The following is a 17,602-nucleotide window of genomic DNA, read 5'->3' on the forward strand; positions in this document are numbered from 1 at the left end:
ATAGTAGGCATCATGAACTATTTAACACATCCTGTATCTATATCTCTACTTTCTATTTGGTTGCCAGGCAATCACATATGTTACAGGTTAGGCTTGTCAACACATCCTGAACCCATTAAGGTCTCAAAACTTATCCTTTAGATGAATATCTGTGAAGTGAATCATCATGTTCACAGTCAAAAGTCATGGAGCTTCTAAACATAATTCATTGTTGAGATATATTTTTTCTAAAGAGAAACTGGAGAAGAAAAACATCTATTTACATTAAAAGCCTTCCCAAAGAACATATAAATCATTTTCTACTTTTACAATCAGAAAGGGGTGAGTTAAAGCGCTCTTCAAATAAGATGACATCGTAGGGACTGGAGAGATGGCTCAGTGGTTAGAATGGTCTCACAATTTCCTGTGATTCCAGTTCCAGGACATTCAATACTCTTTTCTGGCCTCCACAGGCATCTGTACTCATGTGCATATACCTACACTCTTCCCCACCCCACACAATTAATTATTATTATTTAAAAATGCTATATATTTTAGTAAAAAAGTTGCCTTCAAATAATTCTTGGTAAAACCTCTCCTTCTAATTACCTAGAGCTTTCCTTATTTGTACAATAGATTATGTGGTTGTTATAACAAATTGTGTAGTTGTTACATCTTTAACTATTTCAAAAATAATGGAGAGAGGAAGAAGCACACACAGACATATGGACACCATTTATTGAATTTTATATCTATTTGAAAATATTGAACTTAAATAAAGCCAATGACATATTATACTCCTAGCTTCAATTTCAATGTACAAAGAGCTTTGGAAAATCACAAGTAATGATGAAAAGGAAGGAAGACATCTTGTCGAACTTCCTAAGTTATTCTCTGTCCCTATCAGTTGCTCAAAGATAAACATTTGAGTTCTCTTTGTTTGGAGAAGTGAGATTATTTTTCAATTAACAGCTTAATGACAACCATCTCCCAGAATTTTTCTCTAAAATCAAGACTCACTGGGTGTTATTTAGATTGTCTTTTGCTTCTCAACATGTCTTTTTGATTGAAGCTGATTATTAATTTACAAAATAAATTGGTATGAAGTTCTGAATGCAAAATAACCATATAGTGGAAGAATGTCCTTCCTGGGACTCCAGTTAGGAGCACCTACTACTCTGCCTGAGAGGCTGTGTGTGAGTCTCAGCACCCATACAGAGGCTCACAGGCATCTGAAACTCTAGCCCCAGGGGATCCGACACTGTCTTCAGGTACTACATTCATGTGGTGCACAGATATACACAAAGGCAGTAACACTCAAACACATGAAATAAAATTAACGGAATACAACTGCTCCACATATAAAAACAAGGCTACCAGAGCTGCATACCTCTCCAAGGCTGTCTGAATTTAGTAAATAGCAATTTTCTAGGAAGATGGATTCAGTCAAGAACCAAGAAATCCATAATTTTAGAAACTGAAAAGGATGTAATTTGTGTAAACTATGTTGATTCTTTTTTATGTGCCCATTGTCTATTAAGTCATCTTTAATTTAGAGGCATTCACTTATCTGCTTTATGACGTGATAAAAAGTACTACAAACTGTAGAGTTTATTTTTCTTTTCAAAGAGGATGTTAATTGTACTATTGTTTGAGTTGTTAGGATCAAAACTAGGGCTCTGACAGCCCTAATAATCTAGACGTGCTCGGTGGTGCCAATCAGTGTGCCCATCAAAGATAGAGGTGACAGTGAAATACATGTAGAGAAAGGAAGTTTATTCAATATAGTTCCATTAGCCAGAGGGGTGATCTGATGTGAAGTTCAAGTTTAAATACAAGGCCAGGCATATGTCTAACTAAGCAGTCCTATTCAGGGTGTGCGCCCACACATCATTTTCTCAGCTGGTTCCCACTCCTTAGAAAAGGTGTCAACACTGGGAAAAAACCTCTGAGAGACAAACTCTATGTGGCTTGTATATGTGTCCCAGCCCTTTCCTTCCCTAGCATGAGTTTCCTCAGGAAATTTCAGTTCCTTGGGGTCCATTGTCTTAGTCTGATAGATGAATGAGAAGACACAATCCCTCTTTAGAATATCTTATGCTTCTGCTAGGGCAGTTACAATTAAATGGGTGTGTTTGGTTGAGTAAGATTCCCCAGAGGGGAGTTAGGGATTGTGTTTTATCTTGTTTGGACTACACCTTAATTGTGAAACTGCTCAATAGAACTTGGCACTTGAGACCAGGAACTCTATGAGAACACCCTTCTCTTTCTGTTCCTTTCTTAAGCCATGATGTTAACAATTCTGTCCTCTAATCCCTGGCTGCTCTCCATATGCCTGTTTCACTTTTCCTGCCAGGCTTTTTCATATTGCCATGCATTGGAAGAATAATGACACTTTTGATTTTGTGAACTCAGAAACGCAATTCATGTTATCCTGTGTTTGACATCGTGTTAGCATTTCTGGTAACCTGCCTCATTTAAAGAACTCTTTGTCCCTTGCATTCCCTAAACAAAAGGCAAGCCTCAATTCTGTACTACTGCAATATGGTCATGGTCATGGCCTCATTGATAAGACTGGATGGGTCTGTATGGACAATGACTTCACACAACAAATCAGATTGGGAATTGAAACCAGAGCTCTGATGGTACTGAACTGAGGCCATCTCCTGCTAGTTATAGTGTTGAGGGCATGTAATTTGCTCTGTTGCAGAGAGAACAAAGAAGACATAATGTCCTTAGAGAGATGGAGAGAATGACTCATTCCTATCCTAGCTTTAATTTATTGTAAGATGTACTTCTTGGCTTCGCTTCATCAGAAGCTGCTATACCACAATTTCTGCTTGTTATAAACAAGGTCTTGAGATATGAGTAGTTGAATCCATGGTGGGTCATTCTTACACTTAAGGATGGGTTAATTTCTGAACCAGGCTATTCATCATTGATTTATCATCACACCATTATCATCAACATTCTGCTTTTCCAAGTTTTCCTACAGAAGGGGCAGGGGGATTCTTGGATTTTATTAGCAAATGTTCCAGAGAGATTTTATTGATAACTGATTAAAAGTGAAATCCTTTGACTTTAACTCAGGAACTGTAACTTCAAGCTTCCTGAAAAGAAGAGAGGAGAGGAGGAGAGGAGAGAAGAGAAGATGAGGGGAGGGGAGGGGAGGGGAGGGGAGAGATGAGTTCAGCTATATTGAGAACAAAGATGAAATGGACATGTTTAGCCTTCTATATGAGGCTGGCATGGACTTAGCTTTGGAAAGTATTTTTGTAGAGTAGAAAGGAACCAAAGTTAAGGATTAGAATGGCCCAGTAATATAATTTATCTTATTCTTCCTTTCAAATTATATGGTTAATGCAGATATGAATTTATAATCATATAAATAAAATTTATAGATGGAAAGTGAGACCAACCTAGTAATTTGAGTGTCTCTTATGGAGTCTCCATGAAGAGGAATCCCTAGAGTGATCTACTTTATACTTTCAATGAAAATAAAGTTAGAGGATTTAAAATGCTCCCCAGTTCAGGTCTGATTAGGGAACTCTTGATTTTCTGGTTTCATGATTGGTTTTATCTCCAAGAATGCTCTTCTCTTGACACTCATCAAAGCATCAAAGAAATACTAACAATATAATTCTTCCCATGAGGATAATAAAAAGGGAAATAGATGTCTTTGCACAATCATTATGAAATGCTGCAAAAGCCGCAGAACTTTCAAAGTGCTTTAGAGTAAAACAGGACTAAATTTCTTCACATAACAAATTAGAAAAATCAGGGCATGCAATTTCTATGGTCTGTAGTATTTTTTTAGCCCAAATTATCTATTTCTAGATTTCCATAAAGCAAGTGAAGCAACTTTTTTTTAATATTTGAAGACAGAAATGGACTTTTGAAAGGCAATGTTCATTTACTTTGAGATTTGAAGACTCTGAAGACAGAGATGGACTTTTAAAAGGCAATATGTACTTTCTTTGCACTTACTTGTGTCTTTAAGTCTTTCATAATATAAACCAATGACAAACATTTTTATTTTCTCTTTTTGAAAAATCGAATGACTAATGAAAAGTGTAGGTGTCCAAGGGAAAAGTCAAGCAATAAAGAGAACTTTGTAATGGAGGATGGTGGTTGGTTCTCTATCATTTTTCGTATGCCAGACATTACGCAGGGGTGTTAGCCTGATATGTGTTAGCCATGGTTAACATGAACTGGCATTTTAACTGGATGCTGTGTTTTCAGCACCATCTTATGGTACTTCCAGCACCGGCACATATCAAGAAATACATTTCAACTGCTCTGCAAACAAGCTTTCTTCCAATTAATAATTAAACAGAGGAACAGCTTGTAGTATATGCTTGGAACCAGTTTTACTATATATAGTGGGAAATGACAAACACATATGAAGATGTGACTGAAGCCTGGTAACATTTAAATATTCAGCTTTTCCTCTGTTACCTTGACTAGAGCAAAGTTGGTTCCCAAGGTAAAAACTAAGTGGTCTGCCGGCATATGGTCAAACCTCCATTTGAGTGCTAAAAGCTGGATACTGTTTTTGTGAAACAGATGTTGTTGAGTGCAGCAATGCACAACTGACTCTAGCTAACAGCTGGGAATCCTCCGTGACCCATATAGCGAGAAATAAACATGGTCCTATGCTTGGCAAAAGTGTAAGAAAGCAAATTTCCATTTGTTAAGAGCTTATCAAAACGAAGAATAAATGTTTTTAGCCATAAACTGATTTTATTCACCAGAGGAATCTTTCCAGCTTATGTGATGGCCTCATAATATTACAGGGACCCTTTGCCAGATGAGGGCTGCAGTCACACTGACATATAGTACAGATGGAAAATAAACATCTGCCTCAATCAGGAGAGAAGACCAAGGACAAGGTTGACGAATATTGTCTGGCATGACTCTCTTTGTGGGGAAGCATATAAATGCTGCAGAACCCAAACCACTGGCATCGTCTGGTGTTGTCCTTATGTGGTTACTGACCATGAAGAGAGATGATTAGGATGCACTCTCTGAGGAGAAGTGCTGCAGATGCTCGGGATTCGGTGATTCCAGCTCACTAGGATCTGCCATACTCTAGCCACACCATGTGCAGCTCCAAGTGATGCCATTTTATTTTATTTTTTTTCATGGTTCAGCTGCATTTATTATCCTCAAAGTTTCCCTTCTTGCAATTGAATGTGACAGACTATGGGAGGAGGGGAGAAAGGAAAAGGAGTAATTTGGAAAGGACAGCAACAGCAAAGGCAAGGCCAAGTTCAAGTACATGCCTTCTAGTGAGGACCAAACCCCAATGTTTCAATGGTGAAGCACTGTGCTTTATAATGCAGTCCAAGTTCACCTGGCACAGCTGAGTGGAGTGTGAGTTCTGTGAGCAGGACACATGCACACACACACACATACACAAGCGCACACACATTGCAGTCTTAGCACTAAGTTCCTTTTGTCCTCGCTACAACCAAATGATTCATGTGGCACAAATAATATGACAGATGTAGTTTTAAAAATTCAGCTTTATGGCAAGTATCATTTGGATTGAACCTTCTTCCATTTTCTGGTGTCTCTTGTGACCATATGGAGTTTAGATGGCAGTGAATTCCCTTCCACTAACCCAAACCTTTTCTGCACCTGGACACAATTTAGAATAAGGAAGTAAAGAAAATAGAAAACAAAAGAGTCAGGCTGACTATAGAGGACTGTGTTGTGGGTAAAAGGGAATTCAAATATATTATGAGCAAAGGCACAGTCTTTTCTCTCTGTGAAAAACAAACAAACGAACAAAAAACTAGTTTCATTTCTGACAGAGATGTAGTAGAAAACTCTTGTGTGGATTTCTGAACTCCTCTTATCCTGGGAAGGTAGAGAATGAAAAGGAGCCTGTGGAGATACTTAGATTTTCATAATTTAGTTGAACCTACTGGGGTCCTCATAGGTTTTACCTTCAGAGTTTAAAAGGGGTTGGATAATCGGATTTCACTACTTACAGCAGCAATGTCCTGTTCTCTGCCTCGTGTTGTGCTTAGCTCTCTTTGTAAGATTTCACTGTTTCTACCATTGCTGTCTCCCTCTGTTCCCACCCTCCACACCTCACACCCTCCACTTGCCCCCTTGGTTTCTGGATAGTACTCAGACTGGCCTCCAATTCCTTCCTCGGCCTGAAGATGCTGGGACCACAGACATGCACTACAACACTAAACCATTCTCTCCATTTTACAGTGCACAATATCCAAGCACAGACGGTAGATAGTTGGTGTAAACAGAGGACCTGGTTCAAGAGTTCATGCTCTTGACTACAATGTTAGGAATAGCTCAGGAAATTTAAGGTTGCATGATACCAAGTATCAGGATATGTTGCTTTTGGCTACCTCACTAATACATGGATTACAAGGAAATTGGTTTAGTTATTTTTTACAAAATTAAATAATTTTATTAACCAGATGTTGTGGATACCACTCTGTATGCTGTGAATGTGTTGCTCTGATTGGTTAATAAATAAAATGCTGATTGGCCAGTAGCCAGGCAGGAAGTATTGGTGGGACAAGCAGAGAAGAGAATTCTGGGAACAGGAAGGCTGAGTTAGGAGTTGCCAGCCAGACACAGAGGAAGCAATGTATAAAAGTACCAGTAATCCACAAGCCACGTGGCAACTTATAGATTAATAGAAATGGGTTAATTTAAGATATAAGAACTAAATAGCGAGAAACCTGCCATGGGATACAGTTTATAAGTAATATAAGTCTCTGTGTGTTTACTTGGGTCTGAGCGGCTATAGAAAACTCCAGCTACAACCAGACCTAAAGTTTATGATGCTTTTTAGTTTTAAGTTTTTTTGTAATAGCTTTTCTAAAAAAAAAAAAAAAAAAAAAAAAAAAAAAAAAAAAAAAAAAAAAGCCTAGTATTGTATAGTGCAGGCCTCTGAACAGAAAAGCTGTCATTTTCATTGGAATCTGGGTAACTGTGCCTTTCCCAAGAGAGCCTCAAGATCCTTCCTGTTGACTCCTGACTCACCCTCACAGAGGGAGGAAGTAGAAGTGATCCTGACTCTCACCTAAGATTCCAGCCACTCCCTCTGGTTCCTCCCAGCCAACTGTAATCGAGCCTGGCCCTCACTGCACACAGCCTCAGGGTCTCCGGAGGTTCTAGAATATACAGAATGTGGACAGAAGTATGTGAGGGAAGGACTCTGTGCAGCTACAGGGACATCATCATTTACACCGAGGCCAGGCTTCCCAGTGCTCTGACTCCTGTATGTAATTCCTCAACAAGCCCTGAAGTAAGCCTCCAAAAAACTCATTATGTTCCCCCCTCAAAATTTATTTAATTATGAAGCAATTTCCAGCTATTATGAAGTCAAATATTATTTCACATCAACCCCTCTAAAATGACAAATATTATCAGTATACATTTTTCTCTTTTATATTTAAATATTTTCAAATTGTATGCATCTGTAATTTAGAATGATTTTGTGCATCTAAAGTAAAAAAAATTAAATGAAGCTAGTTGGGCATACCTGTCACTTCCGATGCTCACCATCTGTGTTGTCACATTTAAAGTTTACTCTGCACACTGAAACGTCTAAGACAGGACTCTTACAGTGCTACACTGAGATCATCCCCTCAAAATTATTCTTTTGTTTCACTGAAATTGTATAAATTTTCACAAACTTAACACAACCCATCCCACTCCTCTTTCCATTTTCATTAATTCAGTTCTTCAGATTCCATCAATAAGCAGGATTTTATGGGTTTTTTTTTTGTCTTTTTGTGTCTGCCTTATTTTCTGTACCCCAGTATTCATCCAGATTCATCCATGTAGTCAAAAATATTAGGGATCCCTGACTCTTAAAAGTTGGATAATATCCCATTGTGTTGTGTATATCCAGATATATATTGTATGTCTTTTTCTGTTCTAATCATTTCTCTATCTTTTTGCCTGCCCTTCTTTTTAAATTGATTTATGTATACAGTAAGAGATAAGGACCTAGTTTCATTCTTATACATGTAAATATCCAGTTCTGACTCTCCCAGCACCATTCGTGAAGAGACTGTCTTTTCTCTGATGTACACTTTCAGCATCTTTGTTTAAAGTTAGATAGATAGCTAAAACTGTGGGTTTTTAAATTTCTACTCCTCTGATCTTTGTACCTGGTATGGTGCCAGCACCATGTTAATTTAATAGCTCAGCAACATAATTTGAACTCAAGTATGGTGATACTTCCATCATTGTTCCGTTGGCTAAGCAATGCTTTGGTTAGTTGGGGTATTTTGTGTTTCCATATAAATTTTAGGATTTTCTCTCTGTGAAGAATGTTGTTGGAGTTTTGATGGGACAGCACTGAATCTTCAAATTGCTTTTAATAATATAGTAATTCTCAAAATATTTATTCCATTGACCCATAAACAGATTATTATTCCATCTTAGGGGTTGGAGATTTAGCTCAGTGGTAGAGCGCTTGCCTAGCAAGCACAAGACCCTGGGTTCAGTCCTCAGCTCCAGAAAACAAAACAAAAACAACAAAAACAAAACAAAACAAAAAACAACAAAAAAATATTATTCCATCTTCTAGTGTAACTTCAATTTTTTTTTTATCTTCAATGCTCTACATTTTTCATTGTAGAGGGATTTAACTTCTTTGGTTAAAAGTATTCCAAAGCATTTTATTGGTTTTTTTAATAAACCTATTATGAAGGAATTGTTTACTTGATTTTCTCAAAGTGTTCATTAATGGTGCGGAACAGTGGTTTCTCAACCTATGGGTTGTGACTCCTCTGAGAATCAAAGGACATTATCATCGGAGTGTCCTAAGACCATCAGAAAACACAGCTACTTATATTATGACACTTAAGAACAGCAAAAATATAGCTATAAAGTAACAATGAAAATAATTTTATGGTGGGGAGGTCAGTACAACATGAAGAACTGTATTAAAATGTGTCACTGCAAAATAAAAAAAAAAGTGTCACACACTAGGGAGGTTGAGAACCACTGGTATAGAGGAATGTTATTGTTGCTTATGTGATTATTTTTCTATCTCCGTGCTATGCTGGAAGTATAAGTAATTAATTATTTAATTTAAGTATTTAGATTCCAAGAGTTTTCTGGTGGAATCTTTAGGGTCTCAAGTAGAGGATCATATATCATCTGCAAATAAGGATGATTTTGTTTATTCTTTTCAGTATTTATATTGCTTTTATTTCTTCTCTTATTGTTTTCCCCATAAATAATGGAAGAGAAAGCAAATACCTGTTTTAATTCCTTAGAGAAAGCACATTGTTATCCTTGATTAAGTATAATGTCACATACATGTTTGTTGTATACAGACTTTGGAAGTGATTTTCTCCTATCCTAGATGCTTTAAGGGTGATATCAAAATATAGCTGTAAGACTTTACAAAAGCAGCCGGGTGGTGGTGGCGCACGCCTTTAATCCCAGCACTCGAGAGGCAAAGGCAGGCAGATCTTTGTGAGTTTGAGGCCAGCCTGGTCTGTAGAGTGAGATCCAGGACAGGCACAAAGCTACACAGAGAAACCCTGTCTCGAAAAACCAAAAAAAAAAAAAAGACTTTACTTCTTCTGTATCTATTAAGATCCCCATGAGATTTCTGATCTTGCAGCTGTTTATATGCTATATTGCATTCAATGCTTTGTTTATATTGTAGTATTTTTGCATCTCTGTGGTGAAGCCAACTTGACTATGGTCAGTTATCCTCTGTGTTGTTGAATTTAGTTTGTAAGAGTTTAATTGAGGCTTTTAATAGACCTGTTCACTGGGAAGAATGGTCTATAATTTTAATTTTGGTTGTATCCTTATTTAATTTACTATGGTTATAATATTGTTGTTGCTAAATAAGCATGGTAGATACTGTCTCTTCCAATTTATGGGGCAGTTTGAGCATCATTAGTGTTAGTTCTCTTTAAAGATCTGGTAGAACTCAGCAGTGAATATATTGGGTCTGAACTTTATCTAGACAGTGTCAATCTCATTGTTTACCGCACTTACAACTATAAATTTACCTCTTACACCTATATCCCAAACATTCTGATATGCTGTATTTGCATCTCCATTCAGTAATAGGATTGTTTTTAGTCTCCATCTGAATTTTTTAATGGCCTACCTATTAACCAACAATGTGTCATTAAATCTCTGTGTGTTTCTGTTCTTTTTGTACTTCCTCTTGCTGTTATTTTTATAGTTTTCTTCCATTATGATCAGGTGGAATACTAGATGTTTTAGCTTCCTCAAATTTGTTAAGCCTTCCCTTGTGTCCTGGGATATAATCCATTTCAGAAAAAGTTCCATTATCTGCTGAGAAGACTGTGAATTTTGTAGTGTTTGGGTGTTATATTCTATAGATATCTGTCAAGTCCATTTGATCTTTAATGTCTTTTAAATGCTGGTGTGTCTTTTTTAAGGTTTTGGTCTGAATAACTTGTTTATTATTAAGAGTGGATTATTAAAGTCACCTGCTGTTACTATGTTGGGATCAAAATGTGCCATACATGCAGTAGCTTTTCGATGAAATTGAGTGCACAAGTGTTTGATATAGATATGTTTAGAATTTTAATGTCCCTTTGAGTGATTGTGACCCCCAATCAATATGAAGTAAGCCTCTTTATTTCTTCTAATTTAATTGGCTTTTAATGCCTTTTTCATCCTTTTACCATAACCCCATGTTTGCCTTTGCTAGTGAGGTACATTTCGTAAATCGATAATAGAGATATTCTTTTTATTGTGTTTTGTTTTGTTTATCCAATCTGATAGTCAGCATCTTTAGTTGGACAATTGAGACCATTATTATTCAGAGTTATTACTGAAAGAAAGGTATGTATTAATTTCTATCATAATATTGGTTTTGTAATGCTTGGTGCTTTCCTAATCCTCATCTAACTGTTTACTGTTCTAATGAAGTTTGTTCTTTCCTATACCCTCATGAATTCTTTGACTTTATCTTCCATAGGTGGGATTCCTTCAAGTATTTTCTGTAGTGCATGACTTAGTGGCCATGATCATTTTTACCCTGGAAAGTTTTTCTTTCTCTCAATTGTGGAGGATTACCACATCCTGCATGGCTCCAAGGATTGACCTGACTTGGGCATCGAGGGAATGAAGAAAAGGCAAACACAGAGATACAAAGAAAAACTGCAATGACATGGCTGGGTTCTCTACTAGAGAATCCACAGCACCCTGAAAACTCAGCATGTTGTTATGTATGGTTGAACAGGGAGATGGAGTTATTGTGTATAGCTGAACAATTGTTCTATAAGGACTCTTTATCCTGATGAACTTGGCTTTGTATGTGATTTGATGCTGCACTTGACATTTTCAATATTTTTCATTCTGTATACTCAGTGTTTTGGTTATAATATGACATGGGGGAATCTTTTCTGGTTTTGTCTTTTTGGTATTTTAAAGGATTCCTATGTCTGGGTCACAATCTTTTCCTCTAGATTACAAAAATTTTCTGCTTCAATTTTATTGAAAACATTTTCCATGGCTTTAGCTCATACTCTTCTATACCCATGATTCATATAGTCATATGGCATTCCATAAATATCAACTATTCTGTTCATACTTTTTAATTCTATCTGCACTGTTATATAGTTATTCAAAGTCATCCACTTTACTTTGAGCACTGCTGTCCTGTCTTTTACTTGATCCGTCCTATTGATGAAGCATCACACTGGAGATTTTTCTTGGCTCATTGAGATTTTCATTTCAGTTAGTGTTTCTATCACTTTATTGAACTTATTTTCATATCCTGTCTTAACTTCCTTATTTCATTCAGCTTTTGTCTGTATTCTCTTTAAATTCATTCAGGATTTTGTGTCTATTTTTTTATTTCATTGAGCATTCTTTACAGTCATTATTTTGAATTCTTCATTTGTAATTTCACCCAATTCATTCATATTGGAATGTATAAGTGTTTGGGGTTGTGCTGCCTTGATTTTTCATGTTCCTTGGTTTCTGCAATAGGACAGGCACATCTGAGTTAATGACACTGGCTAGAGTTCACATGTACTCTTTTAGTTTGAACATTTCCAGTGTTCAAGTGGGACTGGTTTATAGTAGGGTTGATGTATCATTCTATCACTCTATCCCACTTGCCCGAGGGTATAGCTCATCAGCTCATCATACAGTGTCTTCCACAATATTAATTAGGAAGAGTAGGAAGGGAAAGTAAAACAAGCTTAACAACCAGGTAGTTAACACTAGGACAAGAGGAATTGAAGCAGGAACAATAAAGAAGGAAGAGGATAAGGGAACTCTGAGTAAAGGCAGAATTAAAGAGAACCAAGTGTAGAAATACACAGCCAAACCACCTAAAGCAGTGCCAGTACTCAGGAGTCTGAGGCAAGGGCATCCCGAGTCCTAGACTTACATGTGCTAAGAGACACCAGGGGGAAGGGAGGTGTAACACAGGAAAGACTGGTCTACAAAATTAAAATTGGATAGTAATTGTGCTTGTCTGTGTGCAGTAACTCATGCAAAGAAACAGAAGGCTGTCTACATAGTCAGTCTCTTAATTGCCAGGATGGACTTCTTCATGTGATTAGCCAACTAATCATTGGTACAGTTTCTCTGTCTATCCTTACCTGAGCACAGGTGTGTATATCTTGTCTCTGTACCCTAGGAAAACAAGTCTTGCATCATAAAAGATTTTGGAAGGGCTCATCTTTTTTGGGACCTGACAATGTTTTGGGATTCTATGATCTTAAGAAAGTTATCAGACTTTTCTGTTGCTGTTGTTAATGTTTTGTGTATTATCCTCTGCCTTAGCCTGTTTGGTGCTGTTACAACAGAATACCAAAGACAGGAAAATGTATAGAAAAATAAATGTTTTTGCTCATTGTTCTTGGTTCTGGAAAATCTAAGACCAGGGAGCTTGCACTGGAAGGACTTCTGGTTGTGTGGGACACACCACATGGATGTGAAAGAGAATGGACAGGGAGGAGTAGGGTCAAAAGAGAAGAAGCCCACACTCAGAGCTCTGAGCTCTTCCATCGTTGGCACTAATTCAGCTGTGAAAACCGTCTTCGTGGCCTTTAGATATACTTATTTTATATGTTTGAGTGTTTTGGCTGCATTTATGTCTGGGTTCAATGTGCATTTCTTGTACCCACAGAGGTCAGAAGAGGTCACTGGACTCCCTGAAACTAGAATTACAAATGTTTGTGAACCACCATGTGGGTGCTGACAATTGAACTCAGGTCCTCTACAAGAACAGCAAGTACTCTTAGCTGCTGAGCTGTCTCCCCAGCCCTTCTTTGTGGCCTTTTGACTTCTCAAAGTTCTCATTTCTTAAGAATTGTGCATTAAGGAAGATGTTTCCTACAAGTGGTTTGGAAGGGATATCCATACAATAGTGTAGCCTCTTCCATAGCTCTTTTTAATTGAAGAGATGTCCTTTTCAGCTTTCGACACACTAAGAAGACACTAGAAGTCTTATATTCACTTGAAAGTTATGTTTGCTGGATGTAGAATTCTTGCTGAATAAATGGTTCACTAATTTTTTTCAAATATATCAACCCATTGTCTTTAAATATGCATGTTTTACAGTATAAATTCTGTTGTCTTTCTTTTGTTACCTTGGAAATAATGTCTTCTTCCCCCCACCAAAGAGGTGCCTGCAAGATTTTCTTCATTATTGTTTTTATTTTATAATTTTAATATATTGGCATAGTTTTGTTCTTATTCCTTTTGCCTAATCTTTGTTGAATTTTTAGATTTATAAAGTTAATAATTTTCACCAAACTTAGAAAATTTGAAATTTATTTGTTTATTCATTTCATTTTTCTCTTTTCTTTCTGGGGTTCTCTTAACCACAGAAGTTCTTGCAACTGCTTGGAATTTTCCATAGTTTTCAACGTTCATTTTTTTCTGTTGTTCATTTGATTCAATACTATTTTACTCTGATTCTTATTTTGAAATATTAATATTGCCATATCTTATGACTAACTCCACAATCATTCATTCTGCCTCATTGGCTGTTAATTTCAGTGAATTTTAAGTCTCATATTAAATTTCAATATTCTATTACTTTTAACAAGACCATAATTTCTTCTAATTTTTAAAATATATGGAATTTGTTTCTGACTTAATGCTATTTGATAGAATGCTATTTGATAGTGCAAAAGATAATTCTCTCCACCTGTCATTTGTGTCTCTCTTTACATGGCTTCACATGTCTCTTGACTTGAAGTATGACTTTCCTGCTCAATATTTTGCTCAATAGTGTTTCATTTTTCAATACTAATAATTATGAATTTTTATCATTTTTATTTTTTAACATATTATGGTGGTTTTAAAAGAAAATGGCCCCCAAAGGGGATGGCTCTATTAGGAGGTATGGCCTTGATGAAGTAGGTGTGGCCTTGTTGGAGGAAGCGTGGAGGTGGGCTTTGAGGTCTCTTGCTCAAGCTTCTCTCAGCGTGATATACAGTCCAATTCCTGTTGCTGGTGAGGTGTAGCACTCTCATCTCCAGCACCATGTCCGCCTGCACACTGCCATGTTCTACCGTGATGATAATGGACTAATCCTTTGAAACTGTAAATGAGCCACCCCAATTAAATGTTTTCCTTTCTAAGAGTTGCAGTGGTCATGGTGTCTCTTCACAGCAATAGAAACCCTAACTAAAGCACATGCTATCTAGCTTTATTCTAGACCAGGATGATATTATTTGGAATCAGTTTTTGAGGTCTACTTTTAAGTGGAATTCAATAAGGTATATCCTGTGTTCATATTTAGATCCCAGTTCTCATGCCCTACCTATTTGATTATCCTTACATATGGGAGTCTTTCTATTATGACTTAGAAAACATGAGATCTTCCTTCTTTTGTATCAATGGGAGGGATTGTTGTACTTCTTTTCTTTAGTTCTTCTTGCCATGACTTCTGGTACTTTCCTCCTTCCATGTATCTGCTGATGGATCCTTTGTCAAATGATCAGATGAAATCCTCTGCAGAACTCTGGAGCCATCTTTGTAGGGTTATTCCCCTACCATCAGCCCTGGCTACTTATACCTTTCAGAGCTCAGAACTCAGCCACTGTATGCAGCCAGATCTCTGGGATCTGTGCTTACCCTTCCACTGAGATATAGCTATATATGTGATATTAGCTTGTACAACTGTAAGTCTTGCCTCCTTTGTTTCTATCCCTCAGGTGATGCTGTTTTTGATTATTTGGTGGTAAAGATTTAAATACTCTGTTTCATATGCTTTGTCTACTTTGTAATTGCCTAAATGATGAAAGATGAATTTTATCTTTGATGGTGTATCTCAGACCAAGCCTGCTGATATTGCACTGAGTTCAGAAGCTTGGTTTACTCTAAACATCTGCCCTTTCTACTCTGTTTTCTGAGATGCTAGGGACTGCTGGAGAAAGTCACATAAATGTGAGCAATGGTGACACTATATTTTTATGGTTCTCAATTTCAGCTGCCTTCTCAGCTCCATTTCCCACTACAGCTATTTCAAATGTTTGCCAACCGCTTCAAGTCCCCAATTCCAACTCTAGAATCTTTCTCTAAGCAAATTAACCTTTTTATATGCTCCAGGGGAGATTAAGGGTGTCAGGATGGAAATTCCTAAAATCTTACATAAATATGCGCACAAACACATCTCCTAGCAGGTCCTTCCAGTGTACTCCAGAGAAAGTTCCTTCCTCTCTTCCTTTATGATGCTGACCATAAATTGCCTCATTTTTACACAGTGTTTCTCTTTTTGCTATATTTGGCTGCCATTATACTACTATTTTTCTGATAATATAATTGTTGCAAAAAATGAAAACTTTATGAAAGAGTTAGATCCATTCCTCATATGCACAAAAATTCATAACTTAGTTTAAAAGGCAGTTATTGATGATCCAGGCCACTGTGAAGACAACTGCTACCCTCTGAATAACTAATTCCTGATTTGGCCCCAGTCAAGGCTACTTTTGCTCAGAATCCTCCAGTGACCCCCTCTATTGCAGAGAAAGAACCACAGTCCTAGAAGGGCATTGGATGCCAAGCATAGCCTGGCCCTTCACGATCTCTCATGTCCAATTATTCCCTGCCAACACACACTCTTTGGTAGTTTCATGTCCCTTCTAAAACAAGCATATTCAGTGTGTGGCCTGGCCCTGCTCCCTGGAGCCATCTTTCCCTGATGGCTTGTTTCTGGCTGTGGTTGAATAATATTTTTATTCAACCTAGCACTCCCAAGTAATATTTCACTCCATAATCCCAACATTACATAGTGCATTTCGTGTGTGTGTGTGTGTGTGTGTGTGTGTGTGTGTGTGTGTGTGTGTATTGTGTTTAGTGACTTTTTTTTTCCATAATAGCCTCAGGGTTCCATGAAGAGAAGATACTGAGGTTTTGGTTCACTGTTTCATCCAGTGTTGGAAAACAGTTACCTCCAGCACAGTATTCATAAAACATTTGTTGAATAAAAGTTTTCAGTTCTTTAGGTTATGTGTTGTGGTTTTCCAGAGCACATACACTTGTGTCTAAGTTGTTTCCAATTGTTCTGATAACAGTTCTAATAGAAAACCTGTCTTCCCCAAACTCCAGAAATCCTCTTTTTAGACCTTGTTGTGAGTCTACCTTCATTGTTTTCTTGAAGTAGTCACATTTTGGGTTTTCTCTGACACAGGCTTTGGTGAGAGAGTTCTAATGCATCTCCTTGTGTTTAAGTTCCCAGATTACTTTCGCTTCCTGGGAAATTGATCATCTAAGATATAGACAGCTTTGCTTCCTAGGAAACAACAATTTTAAGTGAATCAGAGGATCTCCATATTGCCTAAGAGAAGCACTTAAGTAACTCTTCAAAATAGAAGTAAAAAATTTTAAATTAAAGAAAAGTACCTATTGTCTTCTGCACACAAATTTTAATATGCATAAAATGGACTATAATTTGTTTACTATTCTTTGTACAGCCTACTTTCCCCTGCTTATTTTTTTGTACTGAGGACTGAATGTAAGGGTCCGTTCATGCGAGGAAAATTGAAGCATGTGCCTAGTACTTATTTTTTGTTGTATTTTAAGACAGGATCTTATCAAGTCACACAGGATTTCCTTGAAGCCCAAGCAGGTGTGGCACTTGTCTTTCTACTGAGTAGGTGGCCTTACAGACGTGCTCCACCAGGCTCAGCTCCACTTTCAGTACTCACTCACTGGTGAATAACATTTTCCTGTGTCAGAACATAGAGATTTGGCTTCTTCTCCTGGATATTTGTGAACCTGCTCTTGTATTTTTAAATTCAAACATTGATTTCAATTTACACTTCTGCTGACATCACTACAGGGCACATCCTTGTACAAATAGCTTTCAATTTTCATTTACTGAAGAAAGTGTTAAAATTAGAATTTCTTAAACAGAAAGAAAATCTAAGCTCAGTGTTATTATCAATTTATCTCTGGTAAACTGTTCTGGTTTATGTGCACACCACTACTGCAAATGGTTTCATAGTTTCCTGTATTCTCACAAGACTTATCGATTTTCATTTTTTCTCCCTCCAACAAGGTCCTACTTCATAGTCTTTGCTTACCTTGAACACTCAGCCCTGCCCCAGCCTCCTAAATTGGGGGTAAGGGGGTAGGGGACATGTTACAGGTCTGTCACTTT

At 37.2% G+C, this 17,602-nt stretch overlaps 1 long non-coding RNA gene across 1 annotated transcript in view; it reads left to right on the top strand.

The window, feature by feature from the left end:
• Positions 1-13,403, top strand: part of LOC121827117 (uncharacterized) — a 95,836-nt gene extending 82,433 nt beyond the window's left edge. The window contains exon 3 of the long non-coding RNA XR_013048910.1: positions 13,118-13,403. This is a non-coding gene — a long non-coding RNA (uncharacterized LOC121827117). The remainder of the gene's footprint in view (positions 1-13,117) is intronic.
• Positions 13,404-17,602: the final 4,199 nt, after the last annotated feature.

This window comes from Peromyscus maniculatus, chromosome 2 (genome assembly GCF_049852395.1).
Source record: "Peromyscus maniculatus bairdii isolate BWxNUB_F1_BW_parent chromosome 2, HU_Pman_BW_mat_3.1, whole genome shotgun sequence".
NCBI classification, from domain to species: domain Eukaryota; kingdom Metazoa; phylum Chordata; class Mammalia; order Rodentia; family Cricetidae; genus Peromyscus; species Peromyscus maniculatus.